At 38.2% G+C, this 25,289-nt stretch overlaps 1 protein-coding gene across 1 annotated transcript in view; it reads right to left on the bottom strand.

The window, feature by feature from the left end:
- The window catches only part of LOC129520989 (ephrin type-A receptor 6-like), a 727,437-nt gene that overhangs the window by 458,852 nt on the left and 243,296 nt on the right, over window positions 1–25,289 (bottom strand).

The following is a 25,289-nucleotide window of genomic DNA, read 5'->3' as shown; positions in this document are numbered from 1 at the left end:
CTCTTCACCTCTTCACGACTGCCTAATGTAGATGGAGAGTTCCACACAAATACAGCAAGAAAATGTGTTTGGGGTTCTAAAGAGTTGTTTGCTTACCTTAACAGGTTTACTTTTTGGAAACTGTACTGTATAGGCTATTGATAAGATTCCTCAGAAGTTGTAATGAACTCAGAATTGAGGCTAATGCTGGTTTCTTCCCCTTTTCCCAAACAAAATCCTTCCCTGCACAAGTGATGATGATGTGCTCAGTGTAGCTCACGCATGCGGGATGGGCCATAAGAAACCCGCTGCATACTGTGATTGGATGCACATTCTCTTAGCTCCTCCCATGGATGCTGTCCCTGCCTAGATGTCCTGAAGCTTCCCAGACTCATAGTCATTCACTGTAGATATCTTACTGAAATGCGTATTTTATTTAATGTAAGTATATTTTGGAACAGATTTGTAATTTGTACAATTTAATGCTTTAATTATTTTTTCTACTCTCAAAAAAAAGGAAAAAAGAAAAGAGAGAAGAGAGAGGAGGGGAGGGGAGGGGAGGGGAGGGGAGGGGAGGGGAGGGAGAGGGGAGGGGAGAGAAGAGAAGAAAGAAGAGAGAGAAGAGAAGAGAAGAGAAGAGAAGAGAAGAGAAGAGAAGAGAAGAGAAGAGAAGAGAAGACATCCCAATTGGAATACTAGCATGATTCACCCGGAAATATTTTATAAAATCCTTCGGCTTCCTAACATTCCTAAAACCTAGAAATCTCAGGACATACAGTCTGTTTTATAACTAAGGTCAATAGTGTAAGTGACTTTTTGATACTCAAATATATTTAAAAGTACATTTAATCCATATATTGAGCAATTCCCTACATCACTCTAGTTTTCATTAAATAAATTTTCACTTTTGTAATTACTTTATAAATGTTTTCTTAATTCTTAGTTCTATAAGGGACACCCCACCAGCAGAACAAACTGCATAGAAGCTCCTAGAAAATGAGGCATTTTGACAAAGGTAGGAGGAGAAACATTGTTGATTAGGAATACATTATAAAGAACTATCTAGAAAAATACACTAGATATACTTCCTCCTTGATTCTATTTATTAGAAATATAAACTTCTAAAACAACACATTACTCATTCATTTATTCATACATTCAACAACTATTTATCAAACACCTACCATGAGAATTTTTAATTGTTTCTCAAACATTAGTTCTAGGGAATCACTTTATGATTGTGAACATCTGTGTTCCATATGTATCATTCTTCACACGTGATTTAAAAAAACTGTCTAACAAATTTATATTTATATAAGAAGTAAACTTTATATGGTTACTAAAACAAAAACTAGAATATTCTATGACTAGAGTGGAAAGTAGGCATACAAAACAAAAAATAGAATGAAATTATAGAAGGTTCATCATGTACCACATAAACTTACTTAATGTAATAACAAAGATACATATACCACACTTAGAGAAATCTGGTCTTGGGAAATATTACTGATATTTTGCAATGCCTTGAGATAGTGTATTTTCCCAGTATTAACCATCAGAATCTAATTATCTTGACATGAGAAACTGAGTTTCATCAGTTTTTAAATTCGCTTCCTCGCAAATAGTGGATGTGCAGTAAAGTAACTATAGAATAAACACTGCATAAACTCCTTGAGTTCCACACACTAGAATTTTTTTTAAAGAGTAAGCATATCTTACTCATAAGAGATTATTTTATTTCTACATAAAAAGCATCTAACATTTAACAACAACAAAAAAGTCATGTGTTCAGAAGAAATTCCCTTTGCCTTGATTTGGTAACATGCATATTTCATGCGCTCTACTTTGAACATTTAACCAAGAGATTCAATGTGATTATTTCAGTAACAATTCAATTTGAAATGTCAACTATGTTCAGCATTTAAAAATTAATAGCTAAATCCCTTTAAAGATCAGGGAAATTTTGTTCAGGCTTAGAATAATTTTATAGCTTATGAATCTCCTTGTGCATTGTTTGCCTATTTTAAACTATTCTGAATAATGCACTCCCTGTAAAGGCCCATTAGTTCAAAGAATTTTGACAGTCACAGCTCAAGGTATTAATTTTCATACCAGATATATATTTTCGATTGGCAGTAAATTTTTCAAACTCAAATATACTTTACCTAAATTGTGACTGTATATATTTTTGAATAGGTTATAGCAGTAAACCATGAAAAATTAAAAAAAAAGAGAGAGAATTTAATCAAGGCTTTTCTCCTTCCCATTTCTTTGCTTTCTGGGAAGAGAACGGCCATTAAAGGAGGAAGCCTGATGCAGCAATCACAGTGGAAAAAAGGGTGGCTGGAAGAAGGGGAGCTGCACAGTGCTGGAGCAGAGACAACAGCAACGCTGAAAATAAGAGGAGGAAGTAAAAATGCTTGATGGGTAATTTCAAAAACCTAAATAGTGGGGGCCCTTGGGTGGCTCAGTTGGTTAAGCATCTGACTTCGGTGTCCTGGGATGGAGACCCGAGGTGTGGTTCAGCTCCCTACTCTGCATGAAGTCGGCTTTTCCCTTTCCCTCTACCTCTTCCCCTGCTCATATGCCTTCTCTCTCTCTCTCTCTCTATCTCTCTATCTCTCTCTCTCAAATAAATAACAAATAAAATCTTTTTTAAAAGACCCTAAATAGTGAAACCCTTGACCAGCATCACTTTTTGGTATCAGAAGCACTCCAGACCTAAATGAGATTAATAACGATATTCTTATCTGAAGGTGCGAAGAATGACAGAAGATTTTCTGGGTTATCAAGACTATCACAGCCAAATCTAAAATAATCTGTCAACTACCCATCCAAGAAGCACTTACTATGCATGTGCTACTACATGCCAAGCACTGAACAACCCACTCAGAGAGCAAAAACAGTCTCTGTCCTCTTGAAGCTTACAGCTGGTAGGGAATACAGGTTCAATCAAATACTGTGCATTAATATATAATTACAAATTCAGATAAATGTCAGGGGGAAGGGAAGCTGGCTTTTGGGCAGTATTTTGCTAGAAAGGAATCTGTTTAGAATTGTTGGCTGGGGGTGAGCTTCTCTGAAAATCTGACAGGAGCACACCTTTAGCCATTACTCATTTTATTTATACTACTTGGCCCAAGTCATGGTAAAATCTGATACTCACATTATGCCACACATGGTTCTAAGAAACTGAGGATTCTACATGAATTGACACAGAAAAACAGAACTAACTGCATGGCAAGCTTAGAGTATGAGTTTTCTTCTTTGGATTTCTCTCTACAGTCTCAAGAAGAACTTGAGTACCTATTTTCATAAGGTACTGGATCCAGAGCCAAGGTTCTGTGACACATTATAGAGCAGGGACTACAGTTTTATCTAAGCCCTTGCTCCTCCCTGTATCCATAATTATCTGGCCCTGGCTTCCTTCTCCAGCACCATCCATAATTCCTTGAGCACTGTGTAATCCATTGTGTCATTATCGATTTATTGCCCTTCGGTTCCAAATTTCACTGTTCATTGCTTGCTTTGTGAAAATGAAGCCAGGCCACCTAAATAAGTTTTCCTACCGGCTGTGATGAAGTTGATCTTCGTCAGTACAGGGTGAGGCAGGGTGAGCAGGAAGGGGTTTTCATTCCTGGTCCTGGTATATGCTCTGGACTGCTCTAAGAATGCAACTTGCCCAGCACCTGCTCCAGCTGTAGGCTCATACAGTGCCAGAAGTTTCCTTGTCCAGCATCAGCTCCTTACAGCATAGAGCTTTTCCAGCACTGGGCCCTTAGAGCACACAGTGGCCAGCGGCGGCCCACATTTCCCCGGTGTTCCCCTAGGTAGTTTGGTAGCCTAGTGAGATATCCATGAACATCTTTCTTCGATTCCTTAGAGGGCCGATTTGTGGTAAAGTTTCGAGGACACATTTTCAGCAAATTCCACCAACTGAGCATTCCACCAACTTCTCTGCCACGCAGTAATTATCCACAGCCATGCCCTCTCTAGCAAGGTCCAGATCTCAGCGCTGGGGCTACAAGTTTCAGGGAGGGGGAGGAGTTAGTTATATTAGGAGCCCTCCCTCAGCTCTAGGAATGGCAGCTACTCCCTACATTTGCTATTCCTTTATCTTTACAGTTCGCTTACTTCTTACTAGAGAATCTCTACTTATTCAAATCCTGTTATAGTTAATAATTCTCCATGTCAAACTTTTCCTGTCCAAATTATTGTTTTAGTTTTCTTCTGTGTCTCCCGATTGGACCCTGACTAACATATTATATTAACATATTAATGCCATATTTTCAATTCCTGTCCAAATTATTGTTTTAGTTTTCTTCTGTGTCTCCCAATTGGACCCTAACATATTACATTAACATATTAATGCCATATTTTCAATTCCTAAATATACTAGGCTACATTGCCCCTGCAGGATGTTTGTCATTCTGCCTTCCTGGATTAGCTGTTCTTCATTACACACCTGTGTCGTTCCCATTCAAACTTTCAAGACACAACCAAAAGTATATTCTCTGTGAGTCATCATCTCCTTGCTCCTCTCCATTCCCCAAGGACTAAGGCCGAACTACTGTCCTTTTCTTGACCCATTCATCCCATGACTACCTCTACATGATTCCATGATTTTTGCTCTCCTTTACCTCCTCAACTAGATGGGGAGGATTATAAAAGTAGACAGTGTGCCTTTTCATGTCTGTGTTTATAGGAGCCAGTGGAGTACATAGTACATATTGGAAGCATTTGAAAGGCTCTTAAAGGAATTACTTTTTTTTTGTCCTGTTTCCTGTCTAAACTTAGCTCCATTCCAGGTAGCACTGACTTTCAGTGGGTATCCAAAGCTCAGTTTTCTTTCTTTTTACCTTCTCATCTCCTGGTACTTTCCCCACCTCCCCTCACCATAAACACAGAATGGCAGAGTTATTTCCATTTTTAATTAATTACATGTTGTTCTTTGGGAATGCTTTTCAACTCTATCAGCAACCAGAAACACAGGACTCAGCTTTTCTTGCAACTTGTTGAGCTTCTCACGGCTTCTCTGAGGTAAAGAACAAGAGGAAGGTGACTCTGGACCCCGAGTTTAGACCGTGTCTTTGGCATACTTGGACAAGACCATTTACTGTGGCAGTCACCTTCACTGAGCTTTCCAGTTACTACTGTTCCTTTTCCCCACTCTGAATCTCTTTCTTAACTGCATTCTGATCTTAGTCCCATTGCTGAGGAGCAAACTTACATAGTTCCCATTCTTGACTAATTCTTGCTCCACATCTAATTCCTGTCTATGTCTACCTCTTCTGAAATCTGCATTGCACATCTAATTGCTATTACCTCATTTCTTGCTGTTTGGGTCCCACACAAAAACCTTTAGCTACTTCTTCATATAATTTTCTAATGTCTGAATCCAGTTTCCACAACTCTTCATTCTACTGGAATCTCTAATCTACCCAAGCCATCATTAGCTGCTTCTCTATTCTAGGGTATCCTTTCCCTCTAGAAGGCCAACACAACTGTGGATAATTACATATAAGTTCTTACTATAATATGTTATGCTTATTTGGTGAAATGATGAAAGTACTTTATGTTCTGTATACTGTTATACATTAGTTTTCTTAAATTCTAAGCCACAGAGTATAAGGTGTTTAAGATCATTAATTCAGGTATTCCTATCAATTTCATATTGGTTTTTTAACCTCTAGTTTTCTCATCTATAATAAGAAATTAACACCTAACAGAAGATTCAATGATATAATACCATAATTGTATTTAGTGTTCTGAACACAGAAAATGTTCAATATATATGAGCTCTTATTTTACCATGAATATATTCAACACACTTGACTATTTTATTGTGCTTGAGAAATGAATTTTAATAATTATATTTATTACAATCTAAATATGCTATCAATTATTTTTAGTTACATCTGGTGCTAAATTCTGGATTAGGAATAAAACTTCCAACAATCAAATTGTTAAGGTGAAAATATGGGCCAATTTGTGATGACCTGATTTGTTTTATAGTTTTCAGAAACATAGGTAAAAAGTGAGATCCTCCTGTGCCCCCCAACATAATAACACTTTTGATGAGAATAAACCTGAAATCATTAATTTTAATGACTGAAAAAAAAAAGCCCTGTACTACTGAAACATCTTGCAGTAATTGCAATGGGTGTTACACTTTTATCAAATCCTAAAATGATTATCCTCCCCAAGAGACAGGATTGACCTAAGGTGTCTGAAGCTTGCTTATAAACGAAAAGTATTTGGAATGTAAGAGAAAGAAATGTGTTTTCCCTCTGAGACAGCTGGTTTTATCTTGCATAGCCTATTATCATAAAAAAAAAGCTATTTGAGAGGAAAACTTTGATTCTCAGATATCAGGATCAACAATTCTGAAAATCAGACACATAGGAGCATTTACTCACTTGCCTCTCTTTTGTGGTCCCTTCTCTTTGCCACTACAGTCATGGAAACAATAGTTTTCTTCTTCTCCGCTTGTTTCACTTTTGTATATTTTACTTAAGGCTTTTCTTTTTATCTACTATTCCTAGCATTTGATCTAAAGACTCTACTATTCAGACAGCAATAATTCTTCCTCCCCACAAATCCCCTACCCCCTTATAGAATGAAGAACCCAAGCTCTTGAGGTTAGATTTCAGTTAAGATCAGACATTTTCTCTCCAGGATTATTCTAAGGTTTTCGTATTTTTGAGAAATCATTTAAAATATGAAAACATAAAAGCAATCTTACTGATATAAGTCACTAAGATAACTTGCTCAAGCTACCTCTATTAGTTCATTTCTTAAACCAGCAGAATTGATTCACAGGTCTTTAAGTGATATTTAAAAATATAGTTTCAAGCTAAAAATGATTAAGGAGAAAGTCAATATATAATTTGCTTGGTCTTTTATACAAGAAAAGTTAAGACATCAATTTAATTAAGGACTTCAAAAATTATTCCTTGATCATTTGAATAATTATATTGAAAACAAGGACATACATACCTTTGTATATGTAGAGATATATGGCAATGTTTTTAAGAACAAATGCAGATTATCAAATTTTAGAATTATAGTTAAAATCATTACCAATATTTCTCTTGCAATGCATTTTAATACTACAAATTATTCTAATTTTCTTACAACTAAAATATGTGATTCAAGTGTTGTTTAAAATAGGAAATCCATAGAAAAGTCAATACTATTATTTAGGAAAAAATGAGAGTACAACATATAATAAGCACAAGAACAGAGTAAAACTAGATAATCCATCTTGCTTTTTATTCGGAGATAAAAACATTAATGCTTATCAAGGATAAAGGACTGGAGTCTAAATTTAAGGCTGTGTTATGAGAATGCTCAATTCTCCCTTCCATTCTAAGAAATAAGGCAAGAAGTTCTTTCATGCCTGAGGTTGCAGATGAAAGAATTCATATCTAGTTCAGCTATAACAGTAGTTGAAAGAATCTTACCCTTATATACATATTGTGGGGTATTTCCATTCTGTCAAAAAATACTATGTGATAATTGAGATAGGTGCTTACATTAATGACTCTCAATGTTATTAACCCTCCTGATACTTCTGCTTTTTGTATTTTTCTCACACAATGACTCTGGGCTTGTCATCTGATGTGCTTTGAACAATGTGACATCATCAAACATGACCTAAGAAGAGGCTTAAAATATCCTTTCACACTGGGGTTTGCTCTCCTGGAACACTGCTGTTTTCATTAAATGCTTTCTTGGGAGGAAAGACCACATGAAGAGAAAAGACCCAGCGATCTCAACCTCCTCAGCAGAGCCCAGACCCCAGGTGATCTCTCTGCTATACGTAGCTACCTGAGTGAGCCCAGCTGGGGCCACCAATATATAACTGATATAAGGGACCATTCCTAATACCACCTCCATTAAGGAGGATAAAATGAGATATAGTTATCAATGTTTTCTATTTTGAATATTAATATATATGAGAAAAGAAATAGGTGGGGGGACAGTTAAAAATAATTGTAATGAAGTATCCTGGACATCCAGTTGAAAAGAAGGCTGTTTAAAGTAAAATCACATTTAGGTCACTATTCTTTTTATTTTTATTGTTTCTAGCTCTTAGTGGTATGTATCTGTTGACTGAGTAGATGAATGGGGTAGGTAACTTCCTTTACCTTTTCAATCTTTGAGCAAGCAACAGATAAAGTGATCATGTATATCCCTTTTGTCCTTAGGATATTTCCTCATATTTCCCTATTTGATCAAGCAACAGATAAAGTGATCATGTATATCCCTTTTGTCCTTAGGATATTTCCTCATATTTCCCTATTAGAAGTGTTTAATTTATCTAGAGGAAGCAAGAGTATGATGATAGCAGTAGCTGTGGTGGTGGCAGTATCAGTCAAAATAGGAGATAATATATATAATACATTGTGATAAATGTCTTAATTCAATCATACCTAACAACAGATCTATCAAGAAATGAAGAAAGGACTTTTAATATTCCCATTTACAGAGAAAGCGAAGCTTAGAGAGGTGTAATGAGTTGTCCAAGATCACACAGCAAGTAAATGAGGATGCTGGGTTGCAAATTCAGATCTGATTAACTCCAGAGGCTAAGTTTCCAACCACTGGGCTAAAACACTTTCACTCTTTTTATATTTATCTACAGTCTTGGTACAGGGAACTGTGAACATTGGATCCAGGTTCAAGAAACTCTCCTTTTATCAAAATAGCAGTGGCACACTTCTTTCTAGATATTTTTCCCACTTCTAGGAAGGTGCTATACTACACAAGAGGCTAGGAACCAACAAGGAATGAGATTTGTGAGCACAAACATCTCCAAATTGAGGGAGGTCAAGCCAGAAGAGCCATTTCCTCTCATCTTTTTTGGCAGTGCTTCCATTACCTATCATGAGATAGTCATAAAAGAAAGAATTTGTGAAAATGTTTAAATGGGAGAAAGGGCTTTTAAGTACCAGTACATGAAAATGTCAAATTTAGAATCAGCATATAATTTGTTATCTAAATTGGGTTAACTGGGAGTGAAGGGGGCACTACTAATAAGTAGGCTGGGATAACAGGTGTAAATTTTGACTATTCTAGGCATATTGGATTACCCAATAGCTAAAATGGATTTATGATAGTTTTAAGTACCCAGAGTTTTGGGATTGTCTACTCTGGTGATATTAGTCCTCATGAGATGCATATTCTGTCCAAATATTTGTGTGAAGTACTGATCTCAATTTTCTCTAAATGACTGAGGCGCTAGAAGAGTGGTGTTCTAGTTACAGGAATATCAGATCTCTTTTGTAAAAGAAAGTATTGATAATACCAGGAAAATCATACTGTAAGCACAGAATGCTTTATGTGGCATAGGAAATCAAATAAATTTGCAAATTAAAATACCACATTTTATTATGTCATATCAAAACTTTCCCAAGTTAAAAAAGCAAAACTGACTAGAGTGCTCTATTCTTAACTTTTGCTGTATTTTTAAGTACTACAACTTTTCATTATTGTCATCCCTTAGGAAATACATTATTTTTATTTAAAAATAGAGAAATCAAAGGAACACTAAAGGAAAAAATATGAGAATACTATTGAATATAATTATAGTCTTGCATATATGATTTGTTATTAGAAAAAATCATTTTCAAGAATTTTATAAGGAAATAGATGCCCGGAGGACAGTTTTTCCCCAACATTACATTTTATCTAACAACTTATTCTGTTTCCTTAATGTCTCCTACTCTATTCAAGCACTCAGCTGTTCATTTTAGTGTCAGTTTGCAAACCCGTGTGTATTTCCAGATGAATCCAATTCCTGAAAGATTATAAACCTTTCTAAAAATTAATGACCCAGGCAAAAGTCTTTCTATATACAAACCACTTCTACTCATGAATCTTAATTAGCTAGAGGTTTTAAAACTAAGATTTCCCAAGTTCCCTCTATGGATGAAGAATATTTTTTTATTCTTAGCAACTACATCATAATCCATTTGCAACACTCCTAGGATTTAAATAAAGAAGGCTATATATAAGCCCATACTCTCAAACTTTAATGTGAATAAGAATCACTTGAGAAGTCTGTTAAAAATGCTCATCCCTAGTCTACAACCTCAAATGTTCAGGTTTAGGAGGTTTGCACTAGGACATAGGCACTCCATTTTTAACAAAAACCCAAATCATTCTGATGAAGGGCACCCTAAAGTCTTACCTCTGGTTTGGGGCTTGTTAAGAGTTATTCTACAACATTTTGTAAAAGGAAAGTAAATTAAATGTGTCAGCCAGTTCCCATTCAACTACTTAGAATCACGTAGGTATATATGCAATTTAGATTCAGTTTTTCAGAAACACAGTTAAGCAGAATCATCCTCATTATTTCCTCAAGAGGGACGAAAAAGAGTAACACAAATGGAAAGTGGTGGACAGGGAAACGGGAGGAGGAGGTAAAAGTCTCATTATCCTTGAAAGATTTATGGGAAAAAAAAGAAGAAGAAATAGCCACAATAGCTACTCAGTTGCAGGGAAAGCTGGAAACTTTTTTTTTTTTTTTTTTTTTTTTTTAGAGAAAGAGAGTGCACACGCATATACACCGGCATGCACGCATGGGTGTGGGGGTGTCAGAGGTCAGAGGGAGAGAGAAAGAGAGAATCTCAAGCAGGTCTACACCCTGCACAGAGCCCCAAGCAGGGCTCAATCTCGGAACCCTGAGACCATGGCCTGAGCAGAAATCAAAAGTCAGACACTTAACTGACTGAGCCATCCAGGTGCCCTGAAATCTGGAAACTTTTAGTACACACACTACACACACACACACAGTCATGGAAAGAAGACACATGCACAGACACATGTGAATAGATGTTTATGGAGACTGAAATATCTTCCTCGAACAAATCACAAGAAACTAGAATTAAATCTGTCATATAAGTGAAATGATTAACAGGTTCAAATCAGAAAAGGATTTTATTTTTCTGAGAATAATACCTTTCTGAAGTACTAATTAGAAGATGTATTTCCATTCTATTGCAGATAGCTCTCACATTCAAGAATTTTTTCAAAGTGAAATACAAACATTTTACTTTCATTTGGTGTGAACACTTAGGCCTCTCTTTATTTAAGTAGTTGCTGAAATCAGCTCAGTGACTATTCTGTCCTATTTTATAACATCCTGTAATGACTCAGTTATTAAATTGTTTTAAAGGGAAAATAAATGGAAGTGGAATAGAAATGCTGCGTTTTTGTAAGCTAACCTAAACATTCTTTTCTCTATGCTAATATTTATTTTCAGTAGCCTCGAAATAATTATATGTTTGTGAATAACCGAGGGCATCTGGAAACCTCATTTTAGCCATTCATGTAACAAATCATTCTAAAGGAATATTAAATTTGCAGGCCTTGGTGTAATATTTATTTTTAGGGATCCAGGCAGTTTTCTTCATCTGTTTTTGGTTGTCAAATATTGTATCAGAAACTGCTGCTTTCCCTGTCTACGTGCTTTTTTTCTCATCTGCTGGTTGCTTAGAATTTTGTCATTTCATCTGTAGTGTGAGCCCCACAGGAATTGGTTGCCTACTAGCCATGAAAGATACAAAAGACAGCCAGTGGGCAGCAAGGTGTAGCAGAACAAAACACTGCATGTGAAGCTTCAGCCCCAATCAATTCCATCTCGGTTAAATAAAACACAAGGGCAGATCAAGGTTTTATTAATCCTGAAATTAGATAATTTGAGATTTTCTTTGAGATAAAGACAGGGCCAGGGCCTGGGATGGGACCCATGAAAATAAGGGACCCTAAAGCTTAAGCTTTGTTAGCTCCATGATAAATCGGTATCTGGAGAGATATTCATAATTTTCCATTATGATAAATGTAAAATGGAAGGGAAAAATGTCTAAGATAAATTACCAGATCAGTGGTGAAGGGTTTAAATAAAGTAACACGTGTGGAAGCACACTGAGTGTCTTGCAAATCCAAGTGGTACGGAATGCAATAGCTCAGTATTAAGGCCGACTGCTGCTGGGCCCTGAATCCAGGCTCCTCGCCATGTGCTCACTTCTGCATCGCCATTCTTGAATCTTAGTGCCTTACTCCCCTACTCCCTGCTGCTTGACTGCCCTACCAGTTCTCATTTAGTCAACAGAGTAATTAAATGCCTACTACAGTCAAGACACTAATTCCTATCCTCTCCTTTAAGGCCAATTCTGGCTCACTCATTGGTTCTACCTTCATACTTTTTCCCATTCCCAAGCATTCTGTGCTTCCTGGTCCTGCAGCTCTGCTCAAATTCAGCTTCCTAGTCCTTCTCTTGATCAGATGGACCCACATGTCTACTGGATCCAAACCCCTTATCATAACACTCCACTCTTAACTCCTCTTTTGCCCCATACCCTTCCAATTTATTCCCTGAGACATTAAAAGGCTACACATGGTTCAACTTTAAAAGGCTACACATGATAAAATATCTTTATTATTTAATTCAGAAGCTACTGTAAATCTCTCTACTACTACATTCACAGGCTATTGTAATACTCTAAGTGAGATTCCTAGTGGATTTCACTTTTAACTTTTCCAGTCTCATCAAACTTTTTCTGCAAAGGCCCAAAATTTGCAGATGCTTTGTGGGCCATATATGCCTCAGCTATAACTCTCATCTCTGCCACTGTAGCCAAATCAAAAGAGCCATAAGCCATACTGAAATGAATGGTCATGGCTGTATTTCTTCCAATACAACTGTATTTATGTTCCACCAAATTTGCATTTTGTGTAGTTTTCACATGCCATGAATATTTTTTTTAATTTTTTTTTCAGGTTACAGGAGTGGCTCAGTCAGTTATGTGTCCAATTCTTGATTTCGACTCAGGTCATGATCTCAGGGTCATGAGACAGAGCCCATGTCAGGTTCTGTGCTCAACAGGGAGTCTGCTTGAGATTCTCTCTCTTTCTCTGCCTTTCCCCCAGCGCTCGCTCTCTCTCTCTCTCTCTCTCTCTCTCTCTCAACAAATAAAGAAAATCTTAAAAAACTTATTTCAACCACTTAAAACTAAAAATTATTCTTAGCTCTCCAGATTACCAATCCTTGCTCTAGACTATTTTGCACACTACTGCTGGGTCTACCTTCAGAAAACACTTCTTTCACCGTTACTAGTAATTTTGGGTTCCCTAAACCTCCAGGCTCACCACTTTACCACTCACCCACTATCAGCTAAATATAGACCTTTTCCCTGCAGTTTTCCTCTCTTCTTTTCCAAATTACTTTTATTTCTCTTGTAACACATGCCCCACCTCTCTAACCACAGCATTTGCAACTCCCTTTATAGTTTATGGCCTTATCCCACCTCTTGGATACAGGCTTAGCACCATTCCTTCATTCCTCACATTTTCCTCACTTCCATCCCCCGCTACAAGTAATTGTGTGTCTGACTTTGGCTAGACGGAGGTAGGCCTCCCTGGATAGAGATAAAATTGTACCCAGGATGATTTGTAAGAGTAAGACTTGTTTACAGGACTTCCCAATTGGTCCACATGAGTTTTCTTAAGTCCTCTTGGTGGAAAGATGTATCATGACTTCCTTACTTAAAATCTTCAATAATCCCCCATGATCTACAAATGAAATCCAAACACATTCAGGATTCAAGCAGCTTAATACTGGCTTCTGACACATTTTTGGCTTGGCCTCTTAATCAATTCAATTAACTTAATTTACTTATGAGATTAGAACACACTTTTGCTTTCCCATACATTCAGTGATGCGTTCCTCCATTTAGTCATTCACTTGGTCAGTATGTATTAAATAGTTATTATATTCCAGACATTGTTAAGGGAATAACAAAAACAAAGCATACTCCCTTCTCTTAAGGAGCTCACACCAATGTGACAGACCAAATGAGTACGTAACTAAAAGACTCTGACAATAGCTATCCCAGGAATATCAGTTCTCAGGGAAGGGAAGTAGGGAAAACACCTTATAAGGAGGTGACATTTGTGCTGTGAACTGAAAATGGTTAAATATCACCATATAAGAGATTGGAGGAAGGTATTTCAAGGCAACGTAAACACATATGACGTGGCTCAAGGATATGAGAGCGTCATGGGGGGTAGCATATAACACATATTCAGGTGACATGGTACTAATGGCGCGCACTCTTAGACTACGTGGTCTCAAAACCCAGTTTTGTCATTTTCTAACTGTGTGGCTTTAGGCTTTGTTTCTCATCTGTAAAATGGGACTTATTACAGCATTGTACCTCATAGTATTAGTTATTTTTATGTGGATTAAACAAATTAATACTTGGTACCTAATAACAACAAAATAAATGTTGACTGTCACTCTTTTTTTATATGGATATTTTCTATTGGAGTTCTATTTGCCATCATATAGTATAACAGCCAGTGCTCATCCCATCAAGTGCCCCCCTCAGTGCCTGTCACCCAGTCACCCCATCCCCCTTCCCACCTCCCCTTCCACTACCCCTTGTTCATTTCCCAGAGTTAGGAGTCTCTCATGTTTTGTCACCCTCTCTGATTTTTCCCATTCATTTTCTCTCCTTTCCCCTATAATCCTATTCACTATTTTTTTGATATTCCCCGTATAAGTGGAACCACATAATGACTGTCACTCATATTGATTATTAACATAATCATCATCATTTTGAAGTCTGCAGGTATTCACTATGGCTAGCAGATAAACTATAAGATACACACACACACACACACACACACATCTGTAAGATATATAAATGAATGGCCTTATAAATAGGCTGTAATATTCAAAAATACATCATCTGCTATGTATGTTTGGCTGTGTAATCTCAACACCCAGGCTGCAAACTGGAAAAATACTGGAATCTCTGTGGGTGAGACCTAAGTATCACCAAGGCTTTCCAACTCACTCCATGTGAAGCCAAGATCGAGAGCCATGAACTGGATTAGTGAACTTGACTGAATTGAGAAAAACTGGAAGTGGATCTCTTTGCAGGGAGCTACTACTACCACTGGCACTTATGGAATAACGTTAGGGTACCATATCTAATAGCAAATGAGCTTTAAAAATATACATTCCTAAATATATATATATATATATACACACACACACACACACACACACACACAGACACACACACATATATACACATTCCTAAGTCTCACCCCAGAGATTTAGGATTTATAGCTTTATATTAGATATGACCAAGGGATCTTTATTTTTTATTTTATTTTATTTTATTTAAATTTTATTTATTTATGATAGGCACACAGTGAGAGAGAGAGAGAGGCAGAGACACAGGCAGAGGGAGAAGCAGGCTCCATGCACTGGGAGCCCGACGTGGGATTCGATCCCGAGTCTCCAGGATCGCGCCCTGGGCCAAAGGCAGGCGCTAAACCGCTGCGCCACCCAGGGATCCCTCTTTATTTTTTAAATGTATTGTAGGTTATTCTGATGTAGCTGACATGTATATCAGACTTCCCATAACATTGTAAGTCACTCACATGGCACCTAACATATATTACACTTTGTGTTACAATCATTACATACATTTTTACCTCTTCTACAAAACAGCAGTTCCTAGAGAGCAGGGGCCAGGCCTTCAAAACCAGAAACCCTGGGCCACACATAAACATGCATATTTTAGTGCTTTAAGGAATAGATTTAGTATTTCTTTTTTCAATTTATTAGAGTAAAAAAAAAAAAAAAAGCAGCTCTCTAGAGATACTTTCCAAATTCTACATGCCCCAGTAGTCATTTTTAAGATATTTTGCCAGCAGAAATAAAATTATTCAGGCTATTTAGTGATAAACGAATGAGTGATATATAGCTTATTAACTGTTTAACAGATTGCCTCCAGTAGGGTATTGTCATTCTCAATTTCCACAATTCTCTGAGGGTCCTGACAAGCCTGTCTGAAATAGTATCATAAGACATGTTTCCTGGATAAACTTATTCTTTCTGACAAGATCCATATTTTCAATCAATAGGAGCCTCATTCAAAAGGATTCTTCAAACCAGGGCTAAGTAAATTCAAGTTCTATATTAGTACATAAATTTATTGAGTGAATTCCAAGGTTACACTGACAATCACGTTTTTCAGTCTACTTTATTCCTAAAAAGTCAGGCTGAAATACAGAATGCTGATGCCTTCGTAGTAAAGTTCTCTGCATGGATAGTGTCCAACAAATGAGCAGCAATCATTTAGCTCCTCCTGCCTAAGGCTGTGAGAGGTTATAAACAGACAAATAAAGGAGGAATCATAAAAAGAAGCAACTATCACAGGAAATGTTTGTGCTCCAAATAAGTATCAGTATAGCATGTTTTTAGAATTGGAGAAAAACATAGAGATCATTAACACTATTACCTTACCTTGGCCTGAATTGCCACTTAAAAAAGCCTCTCCGATGTGGGATCCCCCATTTTAGCCTAACAGTAATTTTTAATGCTTCTCAAAGCAATGCACTCCATTTTGAGGAAACACGTCCTTCCTGATATGCAAAGGAAATTTACTAATAATAACCCACATATTTCAGCTTTTACATTCTCTTCTAGGCTTACTACTAGCCTTGTCCAACACATACCTCAGCCCAAGTCCCATGTAGCCCAAGAGCAGATTAAAAAGTCACTAAGTCTACCTACTAATTGATAAATGAATTACTTCAGGCATGTCTGTCTCTTACCCTTTGCTTCAAATCTCACTAATCAAGATCTTTTGGATATAGTATTTGTCTTGAATCTGGAGTCTCTCACTTTCTGGTGTCATTTGTATTTAACACTTATCATCCCAACCTCTCAATGATGCTGTTACTCATACCTGACCTAGGCTGAGTCCAGTGCCCTAGATCACCTGTCAAGGAGAGAGAGATTTCCCAAAGAATAGATCTGATTTGACCTCCATTGGACAGTTTTCAAATGACTCAAAGATAGTTATTCTTACCTGTAATGTTCCTCTTTTAATTCCTCTGAAATTTCAATGGTTTTTTACTAAAGCACATTTTTCCAAAAATTTCTGTACTGATGAAGAAGCCCTGGGCACAGATGACTTCTAAATCTTAATTTAAAAATCCATTTGAGGGACACGGACACCTGGGTGGCTCTGTGGTTTGGTGCCTGCCTTCCACCCAGGGCATGATCCCCGAGACCTGGGATGAGTCCTGTGTTGGGCTCCATGCATGGAGCCTGCTTCTCTCTCTCTGCCTCTCCTTCTACCTCTGTGTCTCTGCCTCTGTGTGTCTCTCATGAATAAATAAAATCTTAAAAAACCCATTCGAAAGCATTATCTGCACTTAAAATTCAACCTGACAAAAAAAAAATTCAATCTGACCTGACACCAGCATTATTATCTTTACCAAAAATCTGGCATTCTTCTTAATTGCTTTGTTGGATTCCCCCATTGACAGCCATACTTTCTCCAACTCAAATTACCCCAAGGTGCTTATTCTCGTAACCTCATAACTGGTCTCTCTGCTCCCAATTTGTCCCCTTCAATCTACTTTCAGCACAGTAGCCAGTACAATCCTGTTTACATACAAGTCAGATCATGACACTTCCATAACCAAAGCTCTCCAATGGCTACTAGCTTCCACCCAGTGAAAACCAAAGCCTGTATCCTGGTCTTACACAGGAGACAGCACCTTGGTACCTTCCAGATATCATCTCCCATTCATTCAGTCCTCCTAGCCCCACTAGCCCCCATGTTCTTCCAAAATACTTCTGCCTCAGGGCATCTGCTTTTGCCACCCCTATCAGGAAAAACTGTCCTCAAGATATCTCTTTGGCTGCTTCCCTCACCCTTTTCATGTCTTCACTCAAATATCTCCCACACAGTGAGGCCTTTTCTGATCACCTTGTATAAAATTTCTCATACATGTCTTCACTACATTTCCCATTCCCTCTTCACTGCTTGTATCTCTCAATAGAATTTATTTTCTAACTTATTATACATTACATTGAGGTTTTCTTTTTGTTCATTTCTGTTTCTCCCCCCTAGAAATAAGCTCTTTGAGAGTAGAGATTTTTGCCTGATTTTGTTCACTGTTTTATTTTCAGTACCTGCCTATCAATAAGTATTTGTCAAATGAATGAATTTCCCAGATACAAAAAATAGAGTTCAAATGAATTAACCCCTCCACCAGGTTTTCTTACATCAATCTCACCTACCACTGATGTCATAGCCTGGAATGACATTACATTATTGGAATTACGGTTTTCTTCACAAGACGTCTCACTGATTCAATACATCCTACATCCATCCTGCTGTAAGATTAATCTTTATGTTCAATGACCTTAACTGCTATTGTTTAACAAATAAAGCACCTGTTCCAAAAAACGGCATTCAAGAATCTTTTTATTTGATCCCTAGATGTCATATTCAAGCCATTTGAGACTGTATCTCATAATTTCTCACCTCTATAAGTTTGCTCATAGACAGTTTTTTTCACCTGCGATAGCTCTCATTCCAGTCCTTAAGGAATCCATTAAGGCACTACACTCAGTTACTACATTCTTAGTATTTTATTCTCCCAGCCAAAAGTAATTTTCTCCTTTCAACAGATTTGGCTATAGCACACCTAATCTGTTTGTTTTAGCTTTCCTATTAATTTATACACTCTTTACCTAAAATGTCAAAGTAAATTTTCGTCTTAGGTAGTCCTTATGTTTACTGAATTATTTATATCTTCCATATTTTTTTCATTTTTGTATATTTTTATTGGAGTTCAATTTTCCAACATATACTATAACATTCAGTGCTCATCCCATCAAGTGCCCCCCTCAGTACCCATCACCCAGTCACCCCAACCCTCCGCCCACCTCCCTTTCCATCCCACCAACAGTCCAAGAGGGTTCCCCTTTCTCCACATCCTCTCCAACATTTGTTGTTCCCTGTCTTCTTAATTTTCACCATTCTCACTGATATGAGGTGGTCTCTCATTGTGGTTTTGATCTGTATTTCCCTGAAGGCAAGTGATGCAGAGCATTTTCTCATGTGCTTGCTGGCCATATGCATGTCTTCTTTGGTGCAATATCTGTTTGTGTCCTCTGCCCATTTCATGATTGGATTGTTTCTGTGCTGTTGAGTTTAATAAGTTCTTTATAGATATTGCATACTAGCCCTTTTTCTGATATGTCATTTGGAAATATCTTCTCCCATTCTGTAGGTTGTCTTCTAGTTTTTTACTATTTCTTTTGCTGTGCAGAAGCTCTTTATTGTAAGTCCCAATAGTCCATTTTTGCTTTTGTTTCCCTTGCCTTCATAGATGTATCTTGCAAGAAGTTGCAGTGGCCAAGTTGAAACAGGGTGCTGCCTATGTTCTCCTCTAGGATTTTGACAGATTATTGTCTCACATTTAGATCTTTCAACCATTTTAAGTTTATCTTTGTGTATGGTGAAAGAGAGTGGTCCAGTTTCATTCCTCTGTACGTGGCTGTCCAATTTACCCAACACCATTTATTGAAGAGACTGTCTTTCTTCCAGTGGATAGTCTTTCCTCCTTTATCAAATATTAGTTGACCATAAAGTTGAGGATCCACTTCTGGGTTCTCTATTCTGTTCCATTGATCTATGTGTCTGTTTTTGTGCCAGTACCACACTGTCTTGATGACCACAGCTTTGTAGTACAACCTGAAATCTGGCATTGTGATGCCCCCAGCTATGGTTTTCTTTTTTAAAATTCCCCTGGCTATTCGGGGTCTTTTCTCATTCCACACAAATCTTAAAATAATTTGTTCCAACTCTCTGAAGAAAGTCCATGGTATTTTGATAGGGATTGCATTAAACGTGTAAATTACCCTGGGTAACACTGACATTTTCACAATATTAATTCTGCCAATCCATGAGCATGGAATATTTTTCCATCTCTTTGTGTCTTCCTCAATTTCTTTCAGAAGTGTTCTATAGTTTTTAGGGTATAGATCCTTTACCTCTTTGGTTAGGTTTATTCCTAGGTATCTTACGCTTTTGGGTGCAATTGTAAAGGGGATTGACTCCTTAATTTCCCTTTCTTCAGTCTCATTGTTAGTGTATAGAAATGCCACTGACTTCTGGGCATTGATTTTGTATCCTGCCACACTGCCAAATTGCTGTATGAGTTCTAGCAATCTTGGGGTGAGGTTTTTGGGTTTTCTAGGTAGAGTATCATGTCATCGGCAAAGAGGGAAAGTTTGACTTCTTCTTTGCCAATTTGAATGCCTTTAATATCTTTTTGTTGTCTCATTGCTGAGGCTAGGACTTCCAGTACTATGTTGAATAGCAGTGGTGAGAGTGAACATCCCTGTCTTGTTCCTGGTCTTAGGGGAAAGGCTCCCAGTGCTTCCCCATTGAGAATGATATTTGCTGTGGGCTTTTCGTAGATGGCTTTTAAGATGTCGAGGAATGTTCCCTCTATCCCTACACTCTGAAGAGTTTTGATCAGGAATGGAGGCTGTATTTTGTCAAATGCTTTCTCTGCATCTAATGAGAGGATCATATGGTTCTTGGTTTTTCTCCTGCTGATATAATGAATCACATTGATTGTTTTACGAGTGTTGAACCAGCCTTGTGTCCCGGGGATAAATCCTACTTGGTCATGGTGAATAATTTCCTTAATGTACTATTGGATCCTATTGGCTATTATCTTGTTGAGAATTTTTGCATCCATGTTCATCAGGGATATTGGTCTATAATTCTCCTTTTTGGTGGGGTCTTTGTCTGGTTTTGGAATTAAGGTGATGCTGGCCTCATAGAATGAATATGGAAGTACTCCATCTCTTTCTATCTTCCCAAACAGCTTTAGTAGAATAGGTATGGTTTTTTCTTTAAACGTTTGATAGAATTCCCCTGGGAAACCATCTGGCCCTGGACTTTTGTGTCTTGATTGCTTCAATTTCCTCCCTGGTTATTGGCCTGTTCAGGTTTTCTATTTCTTCCTGTTCCAGTTTTGATAGTTTGTGGTTCCAGAAATGTGTCCATTTCTTCTAGATTGTCTAATTTATTGGTATACAGCCGCTCATAATACATTTTTAAAATCATTTGTATTTCCTTGGTATTGGTTGCGATCACTCCTTTTTCATTCGTGATTTTATTGAGTCTTTCTCCTTTTTAATAAGGTTAGCTAATGGTTTATCTATCTTATTAATTCTTTCAATGAACCAACTCCTGGTTCTGTTGATCTGTTCCACAGTTCTTTTGGTCTCTATTTCATTGAGTTCTGCTTGAATCTTTATTATCTCTCTTCTTCCACTTGGTGTAGGTTTTATTTGCTGTTCTTTCTCCAGTTCCTTTAAGTGTGAGTGTAGCTTGTGTATCTGAGTTTTTTTTCCAATTTTTTGAGGGATGCTTGTATTATGATGCATTTCCCTGTTAGGACTGCTTTTGCTGTATCCCAAAGATTTTGAAAGGTTTTATCTTCATTTTCATTAGTTTCCATGAATCTTTTTAATTCTTCTCTAATTTCCTGGTTGATCCATTCATCTTTTAGCAGGTTGCTTTTGAACCTTCACGTGTTTGAGTTTCTTCCAAATTTTTCTTGTGATTGAATTCTAGTTTCAAGCATTATGGTCTGAAAATATGCAGAGGACAATCCCAATCTGTTGGTATCAGTTGAGACCTGATTTGTGACCCGGTAAGTGGTCTATTCTGGAGAAAGTTCCATGTGCACTTGAGAAAAATGTGTATTCAGTTGCACTTGGATGTAAAGTTCTGTAAATATCTGTGAAATCCATCTGGTACAGTGTATCATTTAAAGCTGTTTCTTTGGTGATGTTGTGCTTAGAATATATGTCATTTGCAGAAAGTGCTGTGTTGAAGTCTCCCACTATTAGTGTATTATTATCTATGTCTTTATTTTGGTTATTAACTGATTAATATACTTAGCAGCTCCCACATTAGGGGCATAAATATTCATGATTGTTAGGTCCTCTTGTTGGATAGACCCTTTAAGTATGATATAGTGTCCCTCTTCATCTCTTACTACAGTCTTTGGGAGAGACTTTAATTTACCTGATATGAGGACTGCTACCCCACCTTTCTTTTGAAGACCATCTGAATGGTAAATGGTTCTCCAAACCTTTCATTTTCAGGCTGTAGGTGTCCTTAGGTCTAAAATTAGTGTCTTCTAGACAGCAAATAGATAGGTCTTGCTTTTTTATCCAGTCTGAAACCCTGTGTCTTTTGACGGGATCATTTAGCTCATTCATGTTCAGAGTTACTATTGAAAGATATGTATTTAGTGTCATCGTAATACCTATTCAGTCCCTGTTTTTGTGGATTATTTCTTTGGGCTTCCTCTTTCTTTTACAGAGTCCCCCTTAATATTTCTTGCAGAGCTGGTTTGGTAGTCACATATTCTTTCAGGTTCTGCCTATCTTGGAAGCTCTTTATCTCTCCTTCTACTCTGAATGAGAGCCTTGCTGGATAGAGTATTCTTGGCTGCATGTTCTTCTCATTTAGGACCCTGAATATGTCCTGCCAGCCCTTTCTGGCCTGCCAGCCCTTTCTGGCCTGCCAGGTCTCTGTGGAGAGGTCTGCTGTTAATCTAATATTTCTCCCCATATAAGTCAGGTATCTCTTGTCTCTTGCTGCTTTAAGGATTTTCTCTTTATCTTTGCACTTTGCAAGTTTCACTATTAAATGTCAAGGTGTTGAACAGTTTTTATTGATTTGGGGGGGAAATCTCCCTATCTTCTGGCTCTGAATGCCTGTTTTCCTCCCCAAATTAGGGAAGTTCTCAGCTATGATTTGTTCAAACATGCTTTCTGACCCTCTGTCCCTCTCTGTGCTCTCTGGAACCACAATGGTACATAGATTTCTCCTTCTTAGGCTATCATTTATTTCCCTTTACCTTTCCTCATGGTCTTTTAATTGTTTTTCTCTTTTTTTCCTCAGCTTCCTTCCTTGCCATCAACTCGTCTTCTATGTCACTCACTCTTTCTTCTACCTCATTAACCCTCGTCATTAGGACTTCCAGTTTGTGTAACTCTGTGGCAGAGACTACTGTTTCTGATTCTCTCTTTTGTGGTGAGTTCTTCTTCCTAATCATTTTGTTCAGTGCAGAGTGGCTGTATGATCGGGCTGAGTCAAGAATATCAACCACGACCTAAGTAAATTTCACCCTAGATGATTCTTTCCGAGATCAGAGACCAGAAATTGAAAACAAAGATCAGAACGAAATAACACAAAAGGACCACTAAAGTGAAAAACACATTTTAAAATAAATTAGTGAAAACTAAAAGACCAAGAATCCCAAAGAAGAAGAGAGAAGAAAAAGGAAAAAAGAAAAAAGAAAAGGAGGGGAAAAAAGGGGAGAGACTGGGAGATGGTGATGATGATGAAGTTGTAGTGGGGGGGGAGAATGTAGACTACCTGAGGGGTTCTAAAGGGTGATCCTCTTGGTTCTGAGTATATTAAGTTCTGTATGTTAGAAGATGCTTAGTCCCAAATTTATATAAACCAGAAATACTTGTAGAGGGCCCCAGCATTGATCACGAAAACATAAATGAGATAAAAGAGGGGGGGCAGAATGGAAATGAGGAATCTCACAGACTGAACCAGCACAGTATACCACTTGGTTCTGGGTGCATACTGGTCATGTCTTAGAAGGCATTAACTTCTGCCATTGTAGAACAAAATGAGGCAGAGAAACAAAAAACACAAAACAAACAAACAGGCAAACATATCTTGTATATCTCCCAAAATTAAGTTGAGTATGTTGAAAGGAATCTAGAAGTGGAAAATATATCTATGACCTGTAATAGTAGAAATATGAAAGTCAAAAAGGAAGAATCTTAAAAATGAAAAGGTGGTAAAATATTGTAGTTAAGGTGGGAAAAGAGAAAAAAAATGGAAACTTAGTGTCTGATATAAAAACGAGTTGTACTGGAAAAAGGAAGAAGAAAAATAGGAGAGTTACCCTCTAGTTCTATGTACTGTAAATCCCTCGACTTCCCCTGGAGCTTTCCATCCCTGCTTAGTCTAGAACTTGCTCTTCCCCTGACCTTCTAGCTGGTCTCTGGGGGAGGGGCTGCCGTGCTCTCAGGTGTGTGCACCTGGGGGAGATGCCCTGCCCCCTGCCAGGTGCACAGCTCAGTGGGAGCTGTTGACCCCATGAGTTCCCTGCCCCCCCCCAGGTACAGGGTGACACCAGGAGGAACAAACAGACTGGCAGAAGCCAGGTCCCCAGCCCTGGAGTCAGCTCCCGCAGTAGCTACCGCAGTCTCCCCCCACAGGGGCCTGGATGCTCCAGGGGCAGAGCACGCTGACCTACATAGTTGGGGCCACCCGGCAGGAGCGTTCTCGCTGTCCTGGGCCCTCCCGGCCTCCACCTGTCCCGGGGGGCAGAGGGAGTGGAGTGCAGGATCCTGGGCTATGTCCCCGGCACCCTGGGCTCTGGGGCCTGCGCAGCTAGAACCGTGCTCCAGGGGGTTCAGCCCCTTCCGCGGAGCCGCTGCCCAAGCTGCTCCTGAGCCACCCCCCCACCCGGCGCACTGCAGCCCTTTAGGGAGCTCGGCCACAGAGTGGGGCGCCCCTCCTGTTAGTGACCCCGGGAACCTGGGGGCTCCACCGCCCCTCCTGGGATCCTGTCTGAGTTCCCTGCCAGTACCTTTCTGTCCGGGAAGAATCCGGTGCGGATTTTTAAAGTTCTTGCTTCTCCAGGGCGGAGCTCTCCTGCCCTGGAGGCTCTTCGAGGGGGTCCCTCCCCCACTGTATTCTTTTGTATTTTTTCCACCCTCCTACCTTGTTAGAAGACAAACCTCTCTCTGTAGTGTTCTAGCCATTCTCTCTTTAAATCCCACGTCAAATTCGTAGGTGTTCAGGATGATTTGAAAGTTATCCAGGTGATTTGAGGGGGGACCAGGTGACTTAGGGACCCTACTCCTCCACCATCTTGCCCTGCCATCCCATTCTTTTTGATTTTAACAAATACATGTTTTAAATCTTTATCAGCTGTATTGATGAAGCTAAAACATGATATTTCTACGACCAGAGCTTAGTAACATCCATAGAGGATTCCATTAAAGTAGACATTGATCCCTAATTCAGCAATCCTAAAACTTGATTATTTCTTCTTTTGCTTATAAGGCTATTGTGAATAACTGTAAAGCCTCTTGCTGAAATTCACATTAACTACAGCATTTCTTCAGTAACTCCTTCAGAAGGAAAATTCAGTTAACTTTATAATCCTTGTTTTAGTGAATTTATATTCCTGATGACTACTGCTTTTCTTACATCTGTCATGACACAAACCAACTATTTAATGATCCATACTACTATATTACAAATAGATTCAAGCACACTGCACTGTAGATTTAGCTTTTTTGTTAGAAATCAGTACAAAGTTTTCCTATCTCTAGACTTCAGGCATGTGATATG

This window comes from Nyctereutes procyonoides, unplaced genomic scaffold (assembly GCF_905146905.1).
Source record: "Nyctereutes procyonoides isolate TBG_1078 unplaced genomic scaffold, NYPRO_anot_genome, whole genome shotgun sequence".
Lineage (NCBI taxonomy): Eukaryota > Metazoa > Chordata > Mammalia > Carnivora > Canidae > Nyctereutes > Nyctereutes procyonoides.
The sequence above is the reverse complement of the archived record's forward strand: the minus strand, read 5'-3'. Positions and strand labels throughout refer to the sequence as shown.